The sequence below is a fragment of the Schistocerca gregaria genome, chromosome 8 (genome assembly GCF_023897955.1).
Source record: "Schistocerca gregaria isolate iqSchGreg1 chromosome 8, iqSchGreg1.2, whole genome shotgun sequence".
NCBI lineage: Eukaryota > Metazoa > Arthropoda > Insecta > Orthoptera > Acrididae > Schistocerca > Schistocerca gregaria.
This window is the reverse complement of record NC_064927.1, coordinates 263,732,889-263,757,734: the sequence shown is the minus strand read 5'-3', so window position 1 is coordinate 263,757,734 and position 24,846 is coordinate 263,732,889. Positions and strand designations below refer to the sequence as shown.

Here is a 24,846-nt window from a genome sequence, read left to right as displayed (position 1 = left end):
CTGTCCCCAGAGTGACTGGCTATCATCAAACTGTAGCTAAGAACCAAGTTGACCATCAGTGGCACAAAATGCAGCTGAACACAATGTGCTCAGTTTCAATGGCTGCTTCACAACCCAGGACATCTGGATCTTCCCGCCACCACCAGATGATTTTTTGAACAACACATTTCGGAGTTATCCTTGCAACACGTCCTTCATTGTTATAACTTTCCTGGCCTCAATCTGTCCACACATCTTTCACCCAGCAGTTTCCACTTCCTCTGCGCTGTCACCTCTTCTCAATCCATGTCTCCATGTCAGCTTCATACCATGCTGCACCACACCATTTCTCATCCCACTTCATCACACGCCTACCAAATGCATCTGCTATCCCTCCCTCCTGCATTCCTAGCCAGTAAACCTGCTGCCTCCCTGTGAGCTGCTAGCAACCCAACTCAGTCCCCCTTCCTGCCTCCCTTTACCTGCCCAACCTGACAACCTGGCACAACCCCCACTCCACACTTGTCCACATGCCAAAATGCAATTCCAGCATTGTCAGTCAAGCCAACAGGGCCACAGGTGTCCATGTGTGTTCACGCATGTATGTGTGTGTGTTGTGTGTATTTGTACTGTAGCTCAACAAATGATTTATCCCAAATCTAGTTTTCTTTCTCTTTTGTCTGTGTTTGGTGACAACTTAGAACATTTGCAATTCGATGAGTGGGCTTTTTACTACTTAATTATTTACATATATTTCATATGCATATAGAGCCAAAATCACAGGTAAGAAGCTAGTGTGTGTAACATTTGTAAAATGATCCTTGGGTGAATAATTTAATGTACCACGCCATTCATCTGGAAACCTCTTTATTCATTCAGTCGTCATATTTCCTAAAACCCATCTATGTGTCCCTTCAGGGATGTGGAATGGGTTAAGATATAAAGACAATCAAATCAAAGACCTTAATCTTTTTCTACATTAACAATAAACTATCACTATACAGCTTAATGCTATTAATGGTTATACCAGCTTAATTTATTTAAGTAAATTACTAAGAAATCTAATGATTGTGAAAAGAGTTTCTGTTTCTTCAGATTTTCTAAATGTCTGCTGTTCATCTGCAGTTGGCAGCTTAATACTTACTTAATAACATTGGTATTTTATCAAGGAAAATGATTACCTATGTCTGTAAATACTGAGTCTTATTTACAATAAATAAATACCTTTAATGCTAGATTATTACAAACACTATTACTTGACATGTACCTAACATAAAGTTTTCAGTATCTGGATCTAGATATTCAAATAATTTTTAGATGGAGAGGCTAACAAGGTGTATATATTTTTTTACTTACTTTTGAATTGGGAGGAAATCTCAATTTCTTTCTTTTTATATTAGGTGGGAGTTTGTTTAATATCTTTGCACCATACTACATAACTCCATTCTGAACAGTGGAAAGCTGGCAAAATCTACATGAAAGTTATTTTTGATCATATATAAAGTTTGTGTAAATCACAATTCAGCTGAAATACATTAAGGGGTAAACACATCGGTAACTGAGGGTAAGAATTCGAAGACCCTTAAAAATACACCCGCAAGAAATATTTTTATCTACTTTACACAATATTCTTGCTGCCAATTTCCACTGAACAAACATGTCATTTACTTTAGATGAACTGCCCTAGAAGACAAATGCTTAAGACGACAGGAATTGAAAACATGTAAAATAAGCCAATACTAATCTTGAAGGCAATGCAGTGAGAGAGCAAAGCATGCTAAACAAGCTTCTTGCTCAGTTTATGTTTGTTGACTCCATTTTAACTTGCAATTCAATTGACCTGACGAAATTTTACACAGTGTGCTTCATTTAATGTATGATTATTAATGCCTACTTTTGGTGCTAACCCATCATTATTGCTCATTCGAAATTGCATAATGTCAGTCTTTGTGAGGTTAAGATTTAAACAGTTAATTGGAAACCACTCACAGGCCTGTTCAACTATTGTCTTATTTGTGTCTCCTAAAGTTGAATTTCACCCTTCAATAGTATGCTTGCATTCTGAGAAATAAGAACAGAGTCTGAAGTGCCCTTTAAAGTAACTGGAAGATTATTTACATTGGTTAAGAGCAAGAGTGAGTCCAATACCAGCTCCTTGAGGAACCCCATTCTTAGGTTAGTTTCACACCTATAACAGTCTATCAGTGACAACCTCTGCTATCTGTTATGTGGGTAAGACTCGGGAATGATTTTGGAGCTATAATACTTAAGTTTGGCATGGAGAATTTTGCGATCCATGCCATCAAAGGATTTGGTGAAGTCATAAGTTATACCAAGAGGATAAGTTTCATTGTTTAGCTCTCACAGCACTTAATTTTTGTGTTGTTTGGAAAATCCTTAATGAAAGCCAAACTGAGAGGCTGTTCAAGGGTTATGCTAATTTAAATCTTTAAAATGATATTCAGTGGTTCTGTGATTTCATGTTCTTGACAATTCTATTAATATCAATTCTATTAATTAATAATTAATATCAATGGGGGCTACTCTGGGAAGAAGGTAGAACTGGAAGAGGCTGCAAGTAAGATGGGGTTGGACGTTTTAGCTGTTAGTGACATTTGGGTAAGGAGTGATAAAGAAGAGGAACTGGGAGAATACAAGGCCTACATGTCAGGAGTCAAAGCAGGAATAGTACAAAGGGGTGTAGGGCTTTACATCAGGAAAGAAATGGAACCCAGCGTAGTTGCAATAAGGTATGTAAACGAATGACTGATGTGGATAGATTTGACAGTGTCTAGCAAGAAAATTAGGATTGCGTCAGTCTATTCGTATTGTGAAGGGACAGATCAAGATAAGATGGATAGTTTTTATGACAAGTAATTTGGACAGGTCAGGAAACCTGCTGGTGAATCCTGTGGATGCCTTGGGCAGATGGAGGGAATATTTTGAAGAGTTGCTCAATGTAGGTGAAAATACGATCAGCAATGTTTCAGATTTCGAGGTAGAATGGGATAGGAATGATGATGGAAATAGGATGACATTTGAGGAAGTGGAGAAAATGGTCAATAGATTTCAGTGCAATGAAGAGGCTGGGGTGGATGAAATTAAGTCGGAACTCATCAAATACAGTGGAATTTAGGGTCTTAAATGGCTACACAGGATAATTGAAATGGCGTGGGAGTTGGGACAGGTTCCATCAGACTGGACAAAAGCGGTAATCACACCAATCTTTAAACATGTAAACATAAAAGATTGTAACAACTACAGAGGTATCTCTTTAATCAGCGTTGTGGGTAAAATCTTCTCAGGTATTGTTGAAAGGAAAGTGCGAGTATTAGTTGAGGACCAATTGGATGAAAGTCAGTGTGGGTTTAGGCCTCTTAGAGGTTGTCAGGACCAGATCTTTAGCTTACGGCAAATAATGGAGAAGTGTTATAAGTGGAACAGGGAATTGTATCTATGCTTTATAGATCTAGAAAAGGCATATGACCGGGTTCCTTGGTGGAATTTATTGTCTGTTCTACGAGATTATGGAATAGGAAGCCAACTTTTGCAAGCAATTAAAGGTCTTTACATGGATAGTCAGGCAGCAGTTAGAGTTGACGGTAAATTGAGTTCATGGTTCAGGGTAGTTTCAGGGGTAAGACAAGGGTGCAAGCTGTCCCCACTGCTGTTCATATTATTTATGGGTTATATGTTGAAAACAATAGACTGGCTGGATGAGATTAAGATACGTGGACACAAAATAAGCAGTCTTGCATATGCGGATGACTTAGTTGTGATGGCAGATTCGATTGAAAGTTTGCAAAGTAATATTTCAGAGCTAGATCAGAAATGTAAGGACTATGATATGAAGATTAGCATCTCCAAAGCTAAAGTAATGTCAGTGAGAAAGAGATATTTAAGAATTGAGTGCCAAATAGGAGGAACAAAGTTAGAACAGGTGGACAGTTTCAAGTATTTAGGATGCATATTCTCACAGGATGGCAACATAGTGAAAGAACGGGTAGCGAGGTGTACCAAAGCTAATGCAGTGAGCGCTCATCTACGATCTACTCTCTTGTGCAAGAAGGAAGTCAGTACCAAGACTAAGTTATCTGTCCACTGTTCAATCTTTTGGGAGTGAAAGCTGGGTGGATTGAGGTTACCTTATCATTAAGGTTGAGGTTACGGATATGAAAGTAGCTAGGATGATTGCAGGTACTAGTAGATGGGAACAATGGCAGGAGGGTGTCCACAATAAGGAAATCAAAGAAAAACTGGGAATGAATTCTGTAGATGTAGCAGTCAGGGCGAACAGGCTGAGATGATGGGGTCATGTTACATGCATGGGAGAAGAAGGTTACCCAGGAGATTCAGCAGTAGAGGGTAGGAGGAGTCGGGGTAGACCAAGGAGAAGGTACCTAGATTCGGTTATGAATGATTTTGAAGTAATAGGCTTAACATCAGAAGAGGCACCAATGTTAGCACTGAATAGGGGATCATGGGGGAATTTTATAAGCGGGACTATGTTCCAGACTGAACGCTGAAAGGCATAATCAGTCTTAAATGATGATGATAATGATGACAATTCTAATGAATATACCCTTATAATGTTCACTAACATTTTAAAAATCTAAGATGATGTAGACCACTTTAATCTGGAATGTTCTGAGCATTTTGTGTCCTTCAGGTATAGACCAATGGTAGTATCTGATTGTCACAACAATTGCATATGACTTTTTACACCTTGAATAGCTGAAAACAGATGTTCACAAGTACATAGAGTAAGAAAAGATGATGGGAGAGTAGGGGTGGAAGACAGAAATGTCATGTTTTTTGTTCACTTAATCTCTTGACCCTAACACAATATAAAATGTGAAACTAAAAGGTAAAATTCTTCATCAAAAATGATCTTCAGTGGATCAGTGGATGACATTGTATTGTATATTATGCATCAAATAGGACCTCATGAACACAACACAGCAGCTGAGAAATCACAAAGCATCTTAACATCTCCTGCAGTTCTGCAAAAGAACAGTATCAGATTTTGGTTACTCCAACAACAAGTACTATCCACCAGTATGCAAAATGTGGTTTGTTCCAGAAAGTGCAGAAATAATACCAACTAACATGCATGAGTCTACCCTGTCATTCAACAAATTCTACTAGATCAGAAAAGTATAGCTTGTGTAGACTGCATGGCCTGCAGACATTTTTTTAAAATTTTTATTCAATTGAACTTTTTTGTTTTTCACAAATTCCAATATCTTCTCAGCTTTTCTCACTAATTAAGGCCACATAAGTGTGGTCTTTTCTGAATGTACTTCTGATCAAGATGCAGTTCTGGTAACTGGAGTCTAAAGTTTTTGCTAATCACACCTTTTGGTTTCTTGTGGAGATACTTGTGTAGCAACTTTCCTCTCCTAACAAATCTTTCTTAATATCTAACTGAGAAGTGAAATGCCAGTTTTCATAAATTTAGCTTTAAAATTTTTTTTTAATGTAATGAAATATTTTCTTAAAAATTTTCATCCTCTATTGCTCTCCCTTTCTGGCTGAGTTGTCTGAAGAGGAGGGCTGGATTTTCCCTAATCCTTCTAAACAATTGGTTTTACAGGGAGAGAAATCTCCTTCAAAAAAAGCTTTCACCCATCATTTCATTCTCATAGGGCTTAATTCCCAAAAATGCTGAAACACACCTGTCTGTATTTCTAATTTGGAAACCAGATACCCATTTTCATAGGTCTAGCTTCAAAATTGCCTTAATAGCAACATTAAGAAAAAGACACCCCTTACTGTTGGAGTTGGAAGTTTCAAAAGTTCCTTCTTAATTGACACCTACAGTATAAGACCCACACTTTCTCCAAATTTCAAGTTTTAGCCTGAGAGGTTTGGCCTGGGTGACGATGAGTTGGTCAGTCAGTCAGCCAACAATCTTATGAATGTCCATCATGTTGCCATATTTACAAATTAATTTGTGATGTGAATATAAAATGACTTGTTCCACATCATTAGAATATATCATACAAAATGATCCATCAAACATGAAAATAACTAACTTAGCAATGTCAGCTAGTACTCAAGAAATTATCATATGCACAGAAAGATTAATACAATGTCACCCAGAAAGTCACAAGCAGTTTTAGTCTATTACATGAGTGAAAATATCAATCAAAAGCACTCACATGATTATCTCAGAAACAGAACTAAAGGGCACTCTGAAGAATGTGCATAGTGTGGGACATTTTAAATAGTCACCAAATGGCATTCATGCAGTGTACAAGTGAACAAAGTGACTCATTTCAACAAATCATTGAGGAGTTACATATTATACTGTTTCATACATAGACCATGAAATGGTGAAGAATTGTTACCAGGAATATTAGAAACTGCAGAATGAGTCAAATGCCTAAACATCAAGTTGTTATCAATATGCAGAATATTTAATAATATGTTTTCTGTTCCAAAATTTTGTTACTATATGTATTATTTTTCTTTATTATTATGTCCACTAAAATGTGCAAAGGTATAACACTTATAAAATTTAATATAGTTTATACATGCAAAGTAATGTTTTCGGTACCCTGAGAAGTCACATCATGGATTTTAGCCTTGCAAATACTTTACCATAGTACCTAAAGATATATGTAACATTATATCTCTTTTAGAACTACATTATAGCTCTTAATTAAAGGACTGTTATTGAGAGCACACTGAAGGAGATGTACCAAATATAAATACATGACAGTACCATCAGGATGTTTTATCTGGATGTGATGTTCTTGTCCTATCTATATAACAGATAAGATTCGTGCAAAAGGGAAAGGAGATAAAAAGATATAGATAACAGATAAGTCAATCAACTTCTAATCAGTTTGATGTTCAGTTAGTGAGAAAACAGCTGAATAGAATGTGGTGAGTAAACTAAATATATATCACAATCAACTTACGAGGCAAAGGTAATTCTAAAGTAATGTGCACATAAAAACAGTCGAATCATACTTGTGAACATAATTTATGATATATTTACTCAGTATTGGAGCCTTGACACTGAAGAAAGTGAATGTAAATGTATAGGATGTCTGTTAAATTGGGGTTGACTTTTCTGAGAAAAAACTTTAAATTGATTGTGTCTTTCTTGAAACTGTTATGTTCTCTTAAATTAGTGTACCTTGACTAACATCAAATGTCATTTACATGAAACAGTATAAAGTGACATGTCGCCAGTTTAACTTCATTTCTATATCAATTTTTGTTTTCTTCATGTCTATTTAAATAAGTCACATTATTTAGACTTTTCTTTCATTTTACTGCACAATTTAGTCATAGTCACATGAATCTGAAAAAATGGTGAACAATTATCTGGCTTCTGACACAGTGGAAGTAACATATTCAAGTGGCATTTTTTAATTATTTGTTTGTATATGTGTTAGGGATGCAATAGTGAGAAAGATAAATGCTGCATATTTTAGTGGATGCAAGTTTTCTTGAATTTTCATTTATTCCGCCATATATATATATATATATATATATATATATATATATATTTTTTTTTTTTTTTTTTTTTTTTTATGGAAACGAGTGCCTGACAAAATAAGTGAAGTGGTCAAATGTCAATATCACTTCATACATGTACACACCATGGATACATAGAGATTAGAGCTTCAGTTCTCTGTGACAGATAGAATGGCAACCAGATTGCATTAGAATTGTCCATGTTTACTGTTGGCACCAGGCCTACTAGGGTATATAAGGGGTGCGAACAGTGTCACATGTTAAGCAATCACTGTGAAGGATACTGAGATGGTATGTGCTTATGTGGGACAGTGTTATCAGCACCTGACAATGTTTGAAAGGGACGTCTTGGTGTGTCACTATTTGGTTGGCCAGTTGAATCATGCAATATCCAGATTTTTAGGGTATTTGGATGTGATAATGCCTCGACTCTGGACTGCATGGGAATGTAAGGGCAGGCATACTTGTCAAGGTTCTGCATCTGGCCACCACAAGGGAGGATCACCATACTGTATGCCAAGAACACTGTAATCTCTGCCATCTGAGAACATTCTGTGTCATACTGTACTATTGATCAGAGATTAGCAGCAGCCAGACTATGAAATTACCATCTCGTGTGTAGGCTGCCATTTATACTACAACATTTGGAGTGGTGACAGGACATGAAACCATAGACTACTGAGGAATGGTGTTGCATTGTATTCATTGATGAATTGCTATTTTGCACTACCCGAAATGTCCGTCTTCGGCAAGTATGGCAGCAACCTAGAGAGAAGTCTGATTCTTCCAATGTTTTGGAGAGGCACAGTGGTGTAATTCCTGGTACCATAATGTCATAATGTAGGGAGCCATCAAGTAGAAGTTGAGGTCATCGCTGGATATGACTGACACAACATTGATGGCGCAATGGTATACGTTCTTATGTGTTACGTCTCACGCAACAGGATTACAGTGGAGTGGGACAGTGCTTGTGCAGACATGGCACATGTCTTGTGAATTGTCTGCATCATGTTGAAGTATTCTCATGGTCAACAAGATCCCCAGATTTATTCCCAATACAACATATTTGGGACTAGTTTAGATGTCAATTCCATCCCAGTGTCTTTATCCAGGACATAAAAGACCAGTACAACTGTTGTAAGTCAGCTTGCCTCAGGGGAGGATAAAACACCTCTAAAACACCCTTTCCAGCTGTATCAGGACTTGCGTCAGGTCAGAGGGAATGCAATGTCTTTCTGATGAGTGGGCTCATGCTTCCAAGTTTTTTTGTAAATATGACTCGAGTTTGTAAACACTGAAATAACATCACACATCCTCTCACCCCCTGACATTTTAATTTGTTTGCTCCTTCACTTCTAGGTGCTTCACGTTTTTGGCAGCAGAGTATATAATGAGGCAAAGAACATAGAAAGATAAGTATTTACTTCTGTGTACTACAGCAACTAGTATAAATGAGACCAGTCTATTACTGAAAAGAAGGGGGCATTGAGATTTATTTGAGCTTAAAACGAGTACAGCTGGTCTTTCCACTCAGTCCAACACCTTTATTAGACTTGTCCTTTTCCAGTTTTGCCTATTTATCTGCTACTGAAATGTTAATTTATGTGAGTAAAAGCTTGTATGATAAAAACACAAAGCACATTTCAGTGTAAATACAAGGGGTGTTCAACATTCTGGTTGGATTTGTTCAGTATTCCAGTACGCCATATTATTCCCAACTCTTTTAGCTGCAAAACATTAGTTTTCAACATAATCTCCATTAAATTTGATCGTCTTGCGCCACCTTACTTGTAGGGCCCCTATGCTCACATGGTACCACTCTACTGGTTGCTGTCAGAGCCAATGTCTTGCTGCATCAATAACCTCCTCATCATCCATGTACTGCTTCCCACAGAGTGCGTCCTTCATTGGGCTACTCAGATGCTCTTTGTGGTCTCCTGTTAGGCAGCAAGTAAACCAGTGGCCACAGATCTTCGAATGCCCCAAGCGCTAGATGAGTGTCAGTACTCCCAACAGAGACATTCAATTGAGCAATGTGGTGTTTGATTGTGATCTGTTGATCACCTTGAACAAGAGTGTCCACTTGTTCCAAGATTGCAGGAGTCAGACCTGTGTGTGGCAGCTGGCACAAGAGATATATCATGACAGACACCTCATTCAACTACTCACCATGCTTTTGTTCACTGTCAGGTCTCTGTAGACATTCTGTAAGTGCCTATGGAAATCCTGTAATGCTTTGTTTTCCACCAAGAGGAACTCAATGACAGCTCTCTGCTTTATACATAACAGACAGCATTTTGAAGAATATGCACTGCCACCTGTCAGAACTTCATGAAGCTTTATGGGCTGAAATGGGAATATTTCGTAATGTCCCATTGCAAATCCCATATGTTTTCAACTGAAGCTGGTCAAGAAAAAAATTTATTTCATTATTATTGAATGCCCCTTGTATTATTCTTCACTGTACTAAAATATAACAATGAAAACAATCAATTATTGATAAAATTATTTAATTGGATAGATGAAAAATCTACTCGCCAAGCAGCAGCAGAACACACACATAAAAGGATGTTGCTATTGGCAAGCTTCAGAGCCAGTGGCTTCTGCTTCAGGCAGAAGGGTTGAAGGGGAATTCAATCTTTACTTCTCATCCTGTACGATGTCTCCCATGACCCATGGTTCTGGGTGACTTTCCTGAAATCTACCCCTTTTCCAAGACCTCTCCAGTCCTTTTCCTTCATCCTTCTCCTTCTACACTTCTGCTTGAAGAAGGATCCACTGGCTCCGAAAGCTTGCCTATCATAACAGTCTTTTATGTGTGTGTTCTGCCGCTGCTTGGTGAATAGATTTTTCACCTATCCAATTAAAAAATTTTATAACAGTAGTAAAAGTAACTTTTAAGCTTAGAATCCAGATAATTGAGAGAAAAGTTATTGATGTATTTATTACTTTTAATTAATTTTCAGGTTTCTGGGAGAACCTCTGTTACTTATATTATGTTTGTGCATAACTTCTAACATATTGTTATAGAAGAACACAGAATCTATTATGAATGTCACAGAGTTAATAGAAACTAGTGGTTAATTTTGTCATTCCATCCTGCTACATCTGCCTTGACCGATGGTCTTTGACAACTTTCCTGCCTTATCATTGGGTAGTCTAATTTCCTCTCTGTTAATAAATGAAGTAACTGTGGATTCTAATCAGTCATCATTTGTGTCTCTCTTGCTGTTAGATAGAGAATTTGACATAAATTGTTTTAGTACCCATCTTGTGAATCGAGAAATTTTCCTTTAGTGTGTGTACTAATAATCCTTATGGAATGTACTATTTGTACATCTGACATGAAAGCATAGTATACAAGTAAAATAAGTGATAAAGCTGATTTTGACTTGAATTTTGAACTTTAGAAGATTTCTCATATTGAATACACAGCATTTGTTAACAGTTTTGTACCATTCTATGTATCTTACCACATGATTGGAATGTCATCTACATTTATATGTCTTGGCAGGAGTATATCTCAAGGATACATCTTTGCAGAAAGTGCTGCATCCGTAATGTGTTGTGTTGATCACAGAAACTCTTGCAGAGTTTCAGAAAATGAGTGATCTGAGAATGATTTTATAACATTTAAGTTGACTGGGACTTTCGAACTGTGAATAACTGTGAACAGTTTTACATGAGAAACACAGCTTTTGAGGCTAACAGATATGAATTTGGCATCTGCCCAAATTCTGAGAACACAGAAGAGGTAACAATTTTATTCAGCTTCCTCCAAATGTACAAGGCTAACTCTGTTTTGTCTGAGATTATTAATTAAATGAAGATAGTGATATATAATAAGACAGCAAATATAAAATACTTCAGCTCAGTGTTTATAATAGTTGAATCAGTTTTAGGACAGTTTGTTTGGTATATCCATAGATACGTTCAGTTCCCTGGGGCCAAACTTGCCTACAATGCAGAAGGTACGTGCTGATTCTAAGGATAGAGGACACAAGGCACTCTCCTAAGACGATTCATGTGTAAAATTTCACCTGAGCTTTTGCCATTGACTGATGATATGTGGAGGGTATTCAAGGAGGTCATTAGAGGTATTTCATAGTTCAGCAGTTGTAGTTCTATCAAAACATGTATACTAAACATCTAGATGATGTTATTCAATTGTTCACTTCAGTAGTGACTGGAATGGAGCAAAAATATAAAGACAACTGCCACCCCATCTATATGAAGAATATGATGATGTTCTGCTCTTACTTTAATCCCAACAATGACAGTTGTAACCAGATTCAACTAATAACATTTGACTTGTCCATTAAAGCAAAACAAGCCACAACCCTTACTTCCACTGTTTAATAGAAACCTTCACTGTCTATCATTTTTCACTATCAGTTATTGCTTTGAAAGTCACAGTTCACTCTATTCTGCATCAAAAATACTGCCTTGCACTGACGTATGGTGATTTCTAAATGGTTTTAAAAATTATCAAGGTAGACATTTGAATCTTTAATTGAGATCCATTGTTAAAACCATCATGTATAGTAATCTTCCTATGGTAAAGACATATTTCAAGAAAATCTTCATGACTATGTAATGGAAATATATTTCTTATTGATCCAGACAGGAATCATCTTACTATGATATTTGATTTGACACCAAAATACAATGAAAATAAATAACTCAAAAGTATACATACACACAGAATATAGATAACTATTCTTTATGAAAGTAGGACAAGCATTTGGCCATGACCTTTATGATGGAACTATCCTAGCATTTACCAGAAATGATTTAGGAAACCACAGAAAAATTAAACCAAGATGGCTGGACAGGGAGAACTCCACATTCCTTGATATGAGGTTAGCATCTTAACAACTGCATTGCCTCATTTGTTTGGTCCCTGATATCAAATGTTCTTTCATGCAAACAAATTTTTGCCTTTTATCACTACACACATCAAGGATAGTCATCACACATCAAGAATACCCACTGCTGTCCCCAGAACCTGAACTTTCTGCTATGCCCCTTGCTCTAACACCAGTCCATTCAGAAACCTCAATCCAGGTTCATAAAAATGCCCTTATCCTTCTGCATGTGTTCATGTCCTCCCCTCAATCCACTTGAAAAACTGTGTTAGCATTTCCCCCATGATGAGTGAGATGTTGAACTCAGAAGAATGATAAAATAGTAATGTGACAACATTTTGCAGTTACCTCCTTTCATTATTAACCATTACTCTGAGTCCTCTAAGTAATCATTGATCATATAGTATGCATTACCTATGAAGAAATTTTTAGCTGCCTTTTAAAACAGGCATATTTTTGAAATATTTTTCATTTCCTTGGTCAACTTATTATACATTTTTTTGGTCTCTAATAGAAAATGTAAGTTCAAACTAACTCTTGTTCCATGATTATGTATAGAACTATTAGTGAAATATTTAGTCATGTTTTCACCGATATGCACAACAGATTGGCAGAATGAAGTACTGACTTGAAGGATACTCAGTTTTTTAAACAGTTCTTTACATTGAGCCCCATTAAAACTTCTAGGTATTATTATTAGGCTTTTCTCTGCAGTTTAAAAACTGTGCCCAATTTTTGTGCCTTCAGTCCCTATAAAACAATACCATAGCTAAGAAATCAATGTATTACAAATACTATGTCACCACTACAAATCGAATTTTACAAAATGATGTAGTACTCCAAGAGCATAACGTGTTGGTGGCACAAGTTTGACCAGTACCTTTGTGTCTTTATTCCATGTTAACTGACAATCAATGTTCATCCCTAAAGCATTTGTATTTGTTATACATCCAAGATTTATCATATATATGCTCTACCATCTGAGCTACTGAAACACGACTCACGCCCGGTACTCACTGCTTTACTTCTGCCAGTATTTCGTCTCCTACCTTCCAAATTTCCAAATTTTGGAAGGTAGGAGATGAGATACTTGCAGAAGTAAAGCTGTGAGTACCGGGCATGAGTCGTGCTTTAGTAGCTCAGATGGTAGAACACTTGCCCGCGAAAGGCAAAGGTCCTGAGTTCGAGTCTCGTTCAGGCACACAATTTTAATCTGCTAGGAAGTTTCATGACTGTCACATTGTTCTCAACCCATATGCATCACTGGATGTGGATATGGACATGTGGTCAGCAAATTGCGCTCACAGCCATTGTTGGTTTGCATGATTGAAGCTGCTACTTTTCAATAAAATAGCTCCTCAATTGGCCTCACAAGGTTTGAGTGCATCCCACTTGCTAATAATACTCAGCAGACCCAGGTGTCACCCATCAAAGTTTAGCTCAAAACCACTTAACTTCGGTGATCTGATGGGAACTTGTGGGACCACAGTGGCAAAGCGACAGGTAGCAGAGACCCAAGTTATTTACAGAAAATGATGTTGGTTACCCTAGTGCAGTAAAGAACATGGCAGAGTTCACTTAACTGGACAAGAATGTTAAGTTTATCACATAATGTATCAGGAAGGCTGTATTGAATAAAATGTGTTCTAGTAATACACTTGGAAACATCAGTTTTAACAGAAATGTTGCTGGTGAGGTTCCTTGAACATATGAAGTCTTGGTCTGTATGTAGAAGGGACGTAATAATGCAATATGCAATTTTTTGTTTCAGCCTAGTTTCACTTTTAAGTGGTAAAACATAGGCAAAAAGGTAATTTGGCCTATTAGATTTAGAGGAAATAACTTCATAATGATGATACACAAAAAAGTTTTTCATGTAACAGTTTATATGTAATTATATTCTTGAAAACTGTGCAATCAGCTTTTGTAGTGATATAAAATTCTGCAAAGTACCCCACCACGATTAATTAATAAAAAAAATTACTACTCTAATAATAACATAAAGATATTTTCATGTCACCTACATCTAGGTGTAATGAAGCTGGTTTCCGGAAAACCATTTTTCAAAAATAAGATATACACAGTGTGCAGTCAGAGTATTTTCAACACACTTAATTTAAATGTCTAAAAATTCATTATTATTTAATTATTAATTTTACTTATATTTGTTTTATTTGTTAAATTGTTACTTTATGTCTTCGATTCAATTTTTTAACATTGTCAACCCACCTTTTTCATAGTTTGAAAAGGAACCAATGGTGATTTTGGAGTGCGAATTTGAGGATTTCTTTTTGGAGACCCAAATTTCCTCATGACAACATCAAAATCTGCTAATTGAAATGTTACTTCAGCAACCAGTATTATTACTCTTGGATGTATAGCATTTAAAGCTTCTTTACATTTAAAGCTTCTTTAATTCCTGTTTTCATTTTTCACAATTAATTAATGGTAGTGCAGTATTTTGCAAAATTTCATGTTATTACAAAAGTTGATTTATACAGTTTTCAAGAACATTAATTGCATAACATTTATACGAAAAACATTTTTTATATGTCATCATTTTGAAGATATTCCATCTAAACCTGATATTATGGGAAATTATTTTCTGGGATGTGTTTTACCTGTTAAAAGTGAAACTGGGCTCAAATAAAAAACTACATATTGCATTATTTTACCCCCTCTAAATAACTGCCAAATTTCAAGATTGTTTATTTACCTTTAGAAATATCTCCTTGTTAGTTATAGACAGAAAAAATAATCTTAGAGATGCAGAAACTATTATCTTTTGTATTAACAAAATAATTAATTTTTGAAAACATAATATAACTATATGGATAAAAATCTAATCAACAAGCAATGGCAAGAGCAAATATACGCAAAAGTTACCAAAATGTGCATGCTTTTGGAGTCTATGGCTCCTTCTGGCAGAAGGCTTGAAGGGGAAGGGGAAGGGGGAGGAAAAGCAAAACTCACTAATTCTTTTCCTCAATGCCCCTTCCTCACTCTTCAACCCTTCTGCTAGGAGGAGCCACTGGCTCTAAAAGCTTGCATATTTCCTTAACTTTTGTTTGTGTTTGCTCTTGCCACCAGCTGGTGAGTAGATTTTTATCGAATCAGTCACATTGATTGAAAAAAAAAAAAAATTGAACACCATAATATAATTAATACAGAGTAACAAAATTTTGAGAAAACGTTTCTCTAAGTATTGTATTTCAGTGATTAACATTGCATGGTCACAGGTTAATGCAAGTGTGAGATAAGGTGCTACCAATGTTGAATGCTGGTATACATTAATAACTGTTTAACTGCCACAATGTTGTATGCAAGTTTACAAACGTAAATGCATTGTGTTATACAGGTGCTGGATATCAGTTTGTGGGATGGTATTACATGTATTACATTGCACTTGATCAGTGAATACAGTGTGGATGACACTAGAGTTGTTGTCTGATGTTGTCCCATATGTGCTGAACTGGAGACAGATCTAGTGATCAAGCAGGCCAGGGTAGGATGCTGACCCTCTGTAGGACATGTTGGGTTATAACAGTGGTATGTGAGTGAGCGTTATTCTCGATGGGAAACACTCTCTGGAATCCTGGTCATCAATGGTAGCACAACAGGTCAAATCACCAGATTAATGTACAAATTTTCAGTCAGGGTGCTTGGGATAACCACAAGAGTGCTCCTGCTGTCATATGAAATCACATGCTAGACCATAAATCCAAGTACGAATAGCACACAGACAAGTTGGTCCAGGCCACCAACTATCCTCTTCCAAGCACTGGCACGGAGGCAGAATCAGCTTTCATCAGAAAACACAACATACCTCCAGCCTGCCCTCTGATGAGCTCTTGCTTAACAGGAGTGAAGTTACTAATGGCAGTGATTTGGGGTCAGTGGAATGCACACTAAAGGGTGTCTGGTTTGGAGCTGTCCTTGAAGTATCTGATTTGTAACAGTTCATTGTGTTGCTGTGGTGCCAAGTGCTGATCAGACTGCTGCTGCAAATGCAGCACAATGCACCAGAGGCATGGTCTTTGCTCTCTGTAGTGCCACATGGCCATCCAGAGCTCAGTCTTCTTGCAACCATACATTGTCACAACCACTGCTGGCAGCAATCATATACAGTGACTACATACCTGCCAATTTTTTCTGCAATATTGCTTCTTGTAGTCTTATTACATGACCTTGTTAAAACTTGGTGAGGTATTGATAGTGGCATCAAAGTCGCCTTAAAAAAGTCTTGACTAACATCAACTCCTCATGTCCAATCTCAAAAGTAACTAATGCTCGCAACCATTATAGCATGTATTTAAAGCAAACCTGATTTGCATCCTCAGAGCGGAACTACTAGTGCCACTCTGATGCGACTGGAAAGAAATTTGAATAAACATCATCTTTGAGATGCAGAACATGCTTACCAACTTTATGTCACATAGCTCTGTCTTGGTGGTGTGATTTCTTTTTCCATCAGTGTATATCATCTTTTGTATTGTTTGAAACACTCAGCACATGATAGATATGGGTGCTGATGAGGTAATCACAGTGCAGCAACTGTCTGTGTCAGTGGACAGATGATGTGATAAATTTGTCCTATGATATGACATTTTCTGCAACTTTCACCATTTTTAGTGTTTGAGCTAATCTGAGCACTTCCTCAAATGGCAAGTCTTCCAGTTGAGACTTTCAACATGTAATTGCAATTCTGGCATTTCCGGGGAAGGCAGTCTTTTATGATGATGTCTCATGTAGGTTGACTGCCTCTCAGGATGGTGTATATGAAAAGGAATTGTTAACTTATGGCTAGCATCTCAATTGTCCTTATGTAGAAGATTAGCCTGGCTGAGTAATAAACTGGAAAAGCAAAAATATTGACATACATTCACTCACTGGTCAAAATAATGGGATAATATCTGTATGTGTACTTCTGAGGTGATAGATGAAGATTCTGGCTGAGGAGAAAATTTCTACAGAAGTCAAAAGGTATCTGGACCATACTGGAAAAGGAAATATTCACAGCTCAAGTGTGAGTTAAGACACAATGAGTTGGTACTATAAACGTGCAACATAGTCATTTTTGGCATTGCAGACACTATTAAATAATGGGAATAACTGGGGAGAGGACTGATGGGCTTAAAATCAGGAATTGGACAACAGTGTATGTACCAATATGTTTAATATGAAGTTGTTGATGTTGCAGCTGTTGTTACCAACACTGTGCCTCTTGCTGTTCTGCTTTTTTCTGTAAAAGGTAAAGTGTTTGCTGCTTCTGCAGGTGTTGCTTTTGGAACTGTTTCTGTTGCTTCTCTGTAATTTGCAGAAATGGCTATTCCATAATGAAAGTGGAATGGAACTGATTTCAGTTTGAAACAAAACAGCTGCCTTGCTAGGCACCAAAATCTTCATCAACAATTTGTTGTATCCTTATACAAATTGAAAGACTCAGTTTCAGAATGAAAAGGTTATTTAATATCAATGAACATCCATGGTAAACAAGATAGGTGTTTCCAGAATGAGATTTTCACTCTGCAGCAGAGTGTACGCTGATATGAAACTTCCTGGCAGATTAAAACTGTGTGCCCGACCGAGACTCGAACTCGGGACCTTTGCCTTTCGCGGGCAAGTGCTCTACCATCTGAGCTACCGAGGCACGACTCACACCCGGTACTCACAGCTTTACTTCTGCCAGTACCTCATCTCCTACCTTCCAAACTTTACAGAAGCTCTCCTGCGAACCATGCAGAACTAGCACTCCTGAAAGAAAGGATATTGCGGAGACATGGCTTAGCCACAGCCTGGGGGATGTTTCCAGAATGAGATTTTCACTCTGCAGCGGAGTGTGCGCTGATATGAAACTTCCTGGCAGATTAAAACTGTGTGCCCGACCGAGACTCGAACTCGGGACCTTTGCCTTTCGCGGGCATGTGCTCTACGATCTGTGCTACCGAAGCACGTCTCACGCCCGGTACTCGCAGGAGAGCTTCTGTAAAGTTTGGAAGGTAGGAGACGAGGTACTGGCAGAAGTAAAGCTGTGAGTACCGGCCGTGAGTCGTGCTTCGGTAGCTCAGATGGTAGAGCACTTGCCCGCGAAAGGCAAAGGTCCCGAGTTCGAGTCTCGGTCGGGCACACAGTTTTAATCTGCCAGGAAGTTTCAAGATAGGTGTTGCATAGGATTACAAGCTGAACAAAGACAATAATACAAACCAAGATTAGCAATGTAACTGGTTTAAACTTGGTGTTTGAAAGAAAAACAAGACTGAAAAATTACAGTAATATAATTTTTAAAATATTGGCTCATAATGGTCATGGTGGAAGTTAATGATAGCAGGTATTGTAAAAAGGCACAAAAATCTGAGTTTCAAAATGAAGGTGATGGTATGAGCACTTCCAGTAAGATTAGAGAAAAAATCACAGGATTCATGAAGTTTTTGAGCAAAAGGTGAAGCTGGAATGCTAACTGACATGATTTAGCACTCAATAGGTGACTGCCAGTTCATACCGTACCATATATATTCACAATGAGATGAAAATAACTAATTAAAATATGTTGCATGAAGCTTGGTCTATATGCCCAGCTGTTTACCCATGAAGGACAAGATTTGTAAAAATGTGACCTTTTCCATGCAATGAAAAACCCAACAAAATGTTAATGATAGGTCTTAACACATATACAAAGGTTGGAAAGAAGAAATGAGAAAAAAACATTAACTAAAAGTGGTATAGACATTGTGGTGGATTCACATTTTCAGTGTCTGACAAGCCACTGCAGGAAACTAATGCCTCACTTTTTAATATGCAATGCATATTCAATACATTTATGAGTTGATTAGTGTCATGTTCTACCTGAATGCAAATGTTTCAAATTACTTATAGGACTCAAAATCTGAAGTTTTCTGGTTGCAGTTGGAAAAAATGAAAAATTTGGATATACTCCTAATTAAAAATGACAGAAACTTACTTAACTTTCATGCTTTTAGGATAAAAGGGCGTTATTTGAAGTTCTGCAAATAATTCACAATGGTATCATCTCATCTGGAGCAATGGTCAGAGTAAGTATTTCTGTTGAATTTGGAATGTTCAGTTAATTCATGGTCCATTCATTTAAATTCTTGCTGAAAATAAGTGCTAATGCCACTCAATACAATAGTCAGCAATTTCCCTAAGAGGTTTACACAATTGAGTATTTCTACACTAGAAATCTGAATCAATTTAAACTTGGCATATTTATCTGTGATTTAGACTTGTAGCCTTGTGGGTTTGGAACAGTTTTCATACTGTTAGTGATAGTAAATTGACTTTAAAAAATGGTTAAAAAACTATAACATTTACTAAAGACATAGGAATACAGACTCAGTTTTACCAGCTGCATCACAGAGTGTAGCTTAACATGTATGTATATAGCTGCTTCACAGCAAACAGTTTAAGAGTTAATCTCACACTGACTCAATTTCACACAAACAAAAATAACATTCTAGCCCCAGAAGTAGACATTAAAGATCATAAACTAAATGAAACTGTGGGTGCAAAATTTCATGGGATTGTAACTGGATATTTTTTTTGTCCTCAGTCCTCTGACTGGTTTGCTGCAGTGTGCCACAAATTCCTCTCCTGTGCCAACTGTTTGATCTCATAGGAGCAATTGCAACTTATGACCTTGGTTATTTGCTGTATGTATTCCAATCTCCGCCTTCCTCTACTATTTTTAACCTCTAAAGCTCCTTCTAGGATCATGGAAGTTACTCCCTGATGTCTTAACAGATATCCTTTCATCCTATCCCTTACTCTTGTCAGTGTTTTCTGTATATTCCTTTCCTTGCTGATTCTGTGGAGAACCTCCTCAATCCTTACCTTACCAGTCCACCTAATTTTCAACATTTGTCTGTAGCACCACATCTCAGTTCTCTTCTGTTCCAGTTTTCTCATAGTCCCTGTTTCACTACCATGCAATTCTGTGCTCCAAACATACATTCTCAGAATTTTTTTTCTCAAATTATGGCAGACATGTCTGCTTGTGCCTGTGTATGTGCGGCTGGATATGTGTGTGTGTGCAAGTGTACGCCTGTCCTTTTTTCCCCCTAGGGGAGGTCTTTCCGCTCCAAGGATTGTGTGTGTGCATGTATATACTTATCCTTTTTTCCCCCTAAGGTAAATCTTTCCGCTCCCGGGATTGGAATGACTCCTTACCCTCTCCCTTAAATCCCACATCCTTTCATCTTTCCTTTTCCTTCCCTCTTTCCTGACGAAGCAGCCGCCGGTTGCGAAAGCTCTAAATTCTGTGTGTGTGTTTGTGTGTTTTATTCATTGTGCCTATCTACCGGTGCTTTCCCGCTTGGTAAGTCTTGCAATCTTTGTTTTTAATATATTTTTCCCATGTGGAAGTTTTAAAAATTCCAAGACTTACCAAGCGGGAAAGCGCCGGTAGATAGCCACAATAAATAAAACACACACACAGAATTTCTAGCTATCACAACCGACGGCTGCTTCTTCAGGAAAGAGGGAAGGAGAGGGAAAGACGAAAGGATGTGGGTTTCAAGGGAGAGGGTAAGGAGTCATTCCAATCCCGGGAGCAGAAATACTTCCCTTAGGGGGAAAAAAGGACAGGTGTACACTCACACACTCACACACACACACACACATATCCATCCGCACATACACAGACACAAGCAAAATGTCTGCTTGTGTCTGTGTATGTGCGGATGGATATGTGTGTGTGTGACCTCCATCTGTCCAATGGCCAGCTTCACACATCCGTCCACATCAAACCCACCAACAAGCAACAGTACCTCCATTATGACAGCTGCCACCCATTCCATATCAAATGGTCCCTTCCCTACAGCCTAGGCCTTCGTGGCAAATGAATCTGCTCCAGTCCTGAATCCCTCACCCATTACACCAACAACCTGAAAACAGCTTTCGCATCCCGCAACTACCCTCCCGACCTGGTACAGAAGCAGATAACCAGAGCCACTTCCTCATCCCCTCAAACCCAGAACCTCTCACAGAAGAACCCCAAAAGTGCCCCACTTGTGACAGAATACTTCCCGGGACTGGATCAGACCTTGAATGTGGCTCTCCAGCACACACACACACACACACACACACACACACACACACACACACACACACACACACACACAGATATAGCTACATTGTCCCATCACTCCAGTTTGGACTTTTAGTTTGTATGGTCGCCAAGCTAAGGACATGTTTTGGGGTCAGTTAGAAATTTTAGTAGGTGCTGATCTGTGTGCATTGTATTTTGTACAACCTGCAGCAACTGAAGAAAATATGTAGGTTGGAAATGAAATAGTAGTAACACTGCTGTGGAGACACTATGCAATGGAATAGCACACATTGTTGACATACCTACCTTACTTCCAAGCAAATGGTCTCGCCCGTCCCACATCACCAGCATGCACACAGTCACTTGGGAGCGAGAGGTCTAATGTAACAGTGTCAATATGTCTTCAAAACAAAACAATGAACTTGGATCAAGATTGAATGAGCCAGAGGTCGTACAGCATTACAGTGTTTCATTGTCTTCAAGAGGTGTGTGGGGAACTGGCATTGTCCTACAGAACAGTGGCATGCTGGAGAAAAGCCTTCAATGAAGGTGGCAAACTGTGGCAAACTTGCATCGGGCATGTTGTCCTAGCATCTCTGAAGAGGACGTGCATGCAGTTACCTTGTTAGTGGACAGTGATTGATGCCATAAGATTTATGAGCTCACCCACGAAACCAGATTAGTGCATATGACTGTGATTTGCATCCTGAGGGAACACCTGGCCATGCGAAACATTGCATCCGCATGACTTGATGGAAATGCAGAAATGGATGTGTTACAATGCTGCTCAGATGCAGTGCAAGCACTATGAGCACAAAGGAGAGGATTTCTTATGCCATATCATAATGCTAGATGAGACATGGGCCACACCATACAAGTCAAAACTGAAACACCAATCCAATGAAAGGCATCATTATGGGTCACTGAGGAAGTTGAAAGTGCGTCAGAGCCGCAGTATGATGAAACTTATGGTGATTCTTGTCTACGACTGTGATGATGTTATCCTAATGCATTACATTCCCCCACGGCAGACCGTCAATACACAGCATTACTGTGGCCAAAAAACAAGTGAACCATCCTGTAGCTGAACACGCTGCCAAACATGATACCCCTCATCTCAATGGCTGCTTCACAGCCTGTGCCACATGTATCCTTCCCACCAACACATCCCACATTCTCGTAACCCTCCTGGCCTCAACCTTCATTAGTCACTGTCCTCACCCATCCAGCCCCCTCCCTGTTCCCATTCCAGCACTACACAGCTGTCATTTCACTGCCACACCCAGTCTTTTAATTTCTTTTATTTCCGCTACTTACCCCCCCCCCTCCCCCCCCCTTGCCCCACCCCTCCTCCACACCTTCTCTCATACCCTCTGTCCAAACTGCAACACTTCACTGTCCACCATTCCCACAATACTATCCCTCCTCCTGCCCGCCCCAGCCTCCTCCTTACCCCCACCCAGTCACCACTCCCATCATATACTGGTGCTGTTGCTCGGAGTGTGCTTTCAGCTCTCTGAGACTGGAGACGTGTGTGCAATTTGCGCTTGCATGAGTGTGTGTGTGTATGTGTGTCTTCTGCTGACAAAGGCCTTAATGGCCGAAAGCTATCTCCACTATATTATTTTGTATTGGTTGTGAATAACTAGTTGCCACTATTTAAGTTCCAACCCTCATAGTTTGGAGTTTGTAGGAATTTGAGATTATGTTCATTAAGGCCCTGGATGAAACATCGGCAGTCAGTATGTTATAGTGACTACACTTATTTTGTCTGTGAAAAAATTCATATTCCATGGGAAAAAATTACATATTTATTTTGCAAAAATGAGAAACAAGACTTCTATTCAGTTCCAGCTGAATATCTTGTAGGAATCAATTAAAGAACTTAAACAGTCTGTAGAGTTGAACTCTAGCACATTAATTCTTTTTTGGTATTAATCAGTTGTAATAATTAAAATTCACTAATAATTATAATTAATTGAAGAAGAACATGAGTACACAAAATGCCAGTGTAATATATATAATTAATTTTTATGTAAGCTTGGTACATACATGTTAGTTTTATAGCTGAATTCCACACTTCAGTGGAAAAGTTACTCATCACAAACCAGAGAGGAAATATGGAATAAAGAAGATTATCATCCATTTCTTTCATCTATTCATACATTGCAGTTTCTCAATACCATCATGCATTAGAGCCTTGATGGGTATGGAATAAGTCAAATTACAAATTGCTGGCAGATTAGAAGCTGTGTACCAGACTTATACAAAATGATGGGGATGAGAAACAGTGTTTGGAAATGAAAATGGCAATACTGAATTAGTACCCAAGAAAGAGTATGCCTGAGACCACAAACAGAAAAGAAGATCTCTACATAATGCACTTGAATATAAATGGTCTGAGTGCTGACTTCAAACAACAGTCATAAAGTGGACGAATTACAAATTATTCTATCTGAATATATATTTGCCTCAATGAACATTGGCTTCCATCTGATAACATTAATTCTTAATAAAATTGAAAATTTCGAATTAGTCAATAGCTTTTGTAGATGAGAGAAAACACATGGAGGCTCTGGCACACTTACTAATTCTGATATAAAATGTAAAATAAGAAATATTTTAATCATTTGAATGAAGAGTGTGTATTTGAAAGCTGCTGTATCGAGTTGAGGGGCCTAAATGTCAAAGTTGTTTCTGTTTATAGAGTACAAGAGAACGCTACAATTGAAGCTTTTCTGGTGAAATTTCATTGCTTGCTTAAAAAATCAGTAAAGAATTAAGAAAAAAAGATATTAATAGCTGCTGACTTCAATATTAATATCATAGTTGAAAGCAATGACGTGTCCAAATTCACTGACTTAATAAAAACTTTGACTTCAAAATTAACTTCATACTACACACTAGACTAAATGCACAGTCACCTACCTGTATTGATAATATTCTAAGAAATTATGTATTTGAATAATTTTATAAATTTTGCTTGGATTTAGAAATCTCTTACCACTTTGCATTATTCACTGGACCACCAAAAATTAAGAAAGAAATTTCATGTACTAAAAGCCATATGAAAAGGCACTTCAGTGAAAAAAAAAATCTAATTACATTTAGAAATAAGTTAAGAGAGGTTGAATGGCCTTACAACAGCTTTATTTCAAGTAGTAATAGCTTTAACAATTTTTAAGTAGCCTTCTAGTAATATTTAATGAAATTTTTTCACTTAGAATGACATGCAACAAAACAACTAATAGATAACCCAGGATATAAAAATTTCTAGTGCCAGGAAGAGGAAACTCCACAATGAACTTAAATATAATAAAAACAGACGTTTTACTGTGTATGTTCATCATTATAAATCTATTAAAAGTTGTGAAGACAGTTAAACAAATGGTAAACAAGAAGTTCATTGTACAACATAAAAGTAAAACAAAAGCAGTGTGG

General features: G+C 37.7%; 2 protein-coding genes across 8 annotated transcripts in view; one reads left to right on the top strand and one right to left on the bottom strand.

The window, feature by feature from the left end:
- The window catches only part of LOC126284279 (dynein axonemal intermediate chain 7-like), an 828,882-nt gene that overhangs the window by 326,998 nt on the left and 477,038 nt on the right, over positions 1-24,846 (bottom strand). The window lies entirely within an intron of this gene.
- The window catches only part of LOC126284278 (toll-like receptor 13), a 213,424-nt gene continuing 195,414 nt past the window's right edge, over positions 6,837-24,846 (top strand). For 2 of the 7 annotated variants that reach the window (XM_049983096.1, XM_049983099.1), the window contains exon 1: positions 6,857-6,873. The gene's annotated coding sequence lies outside the window, so the exon portion shown is untranslated. Of the gene's footprint in view, positions 6,874-19,317; positions 19,391-24,846 lie in introns of those variants that run through there. The other 5 variants (XM_049983100.1, XM_049983097.1, XM_049983102.1 and 2 more) reach the window with 5 other exon arrangements.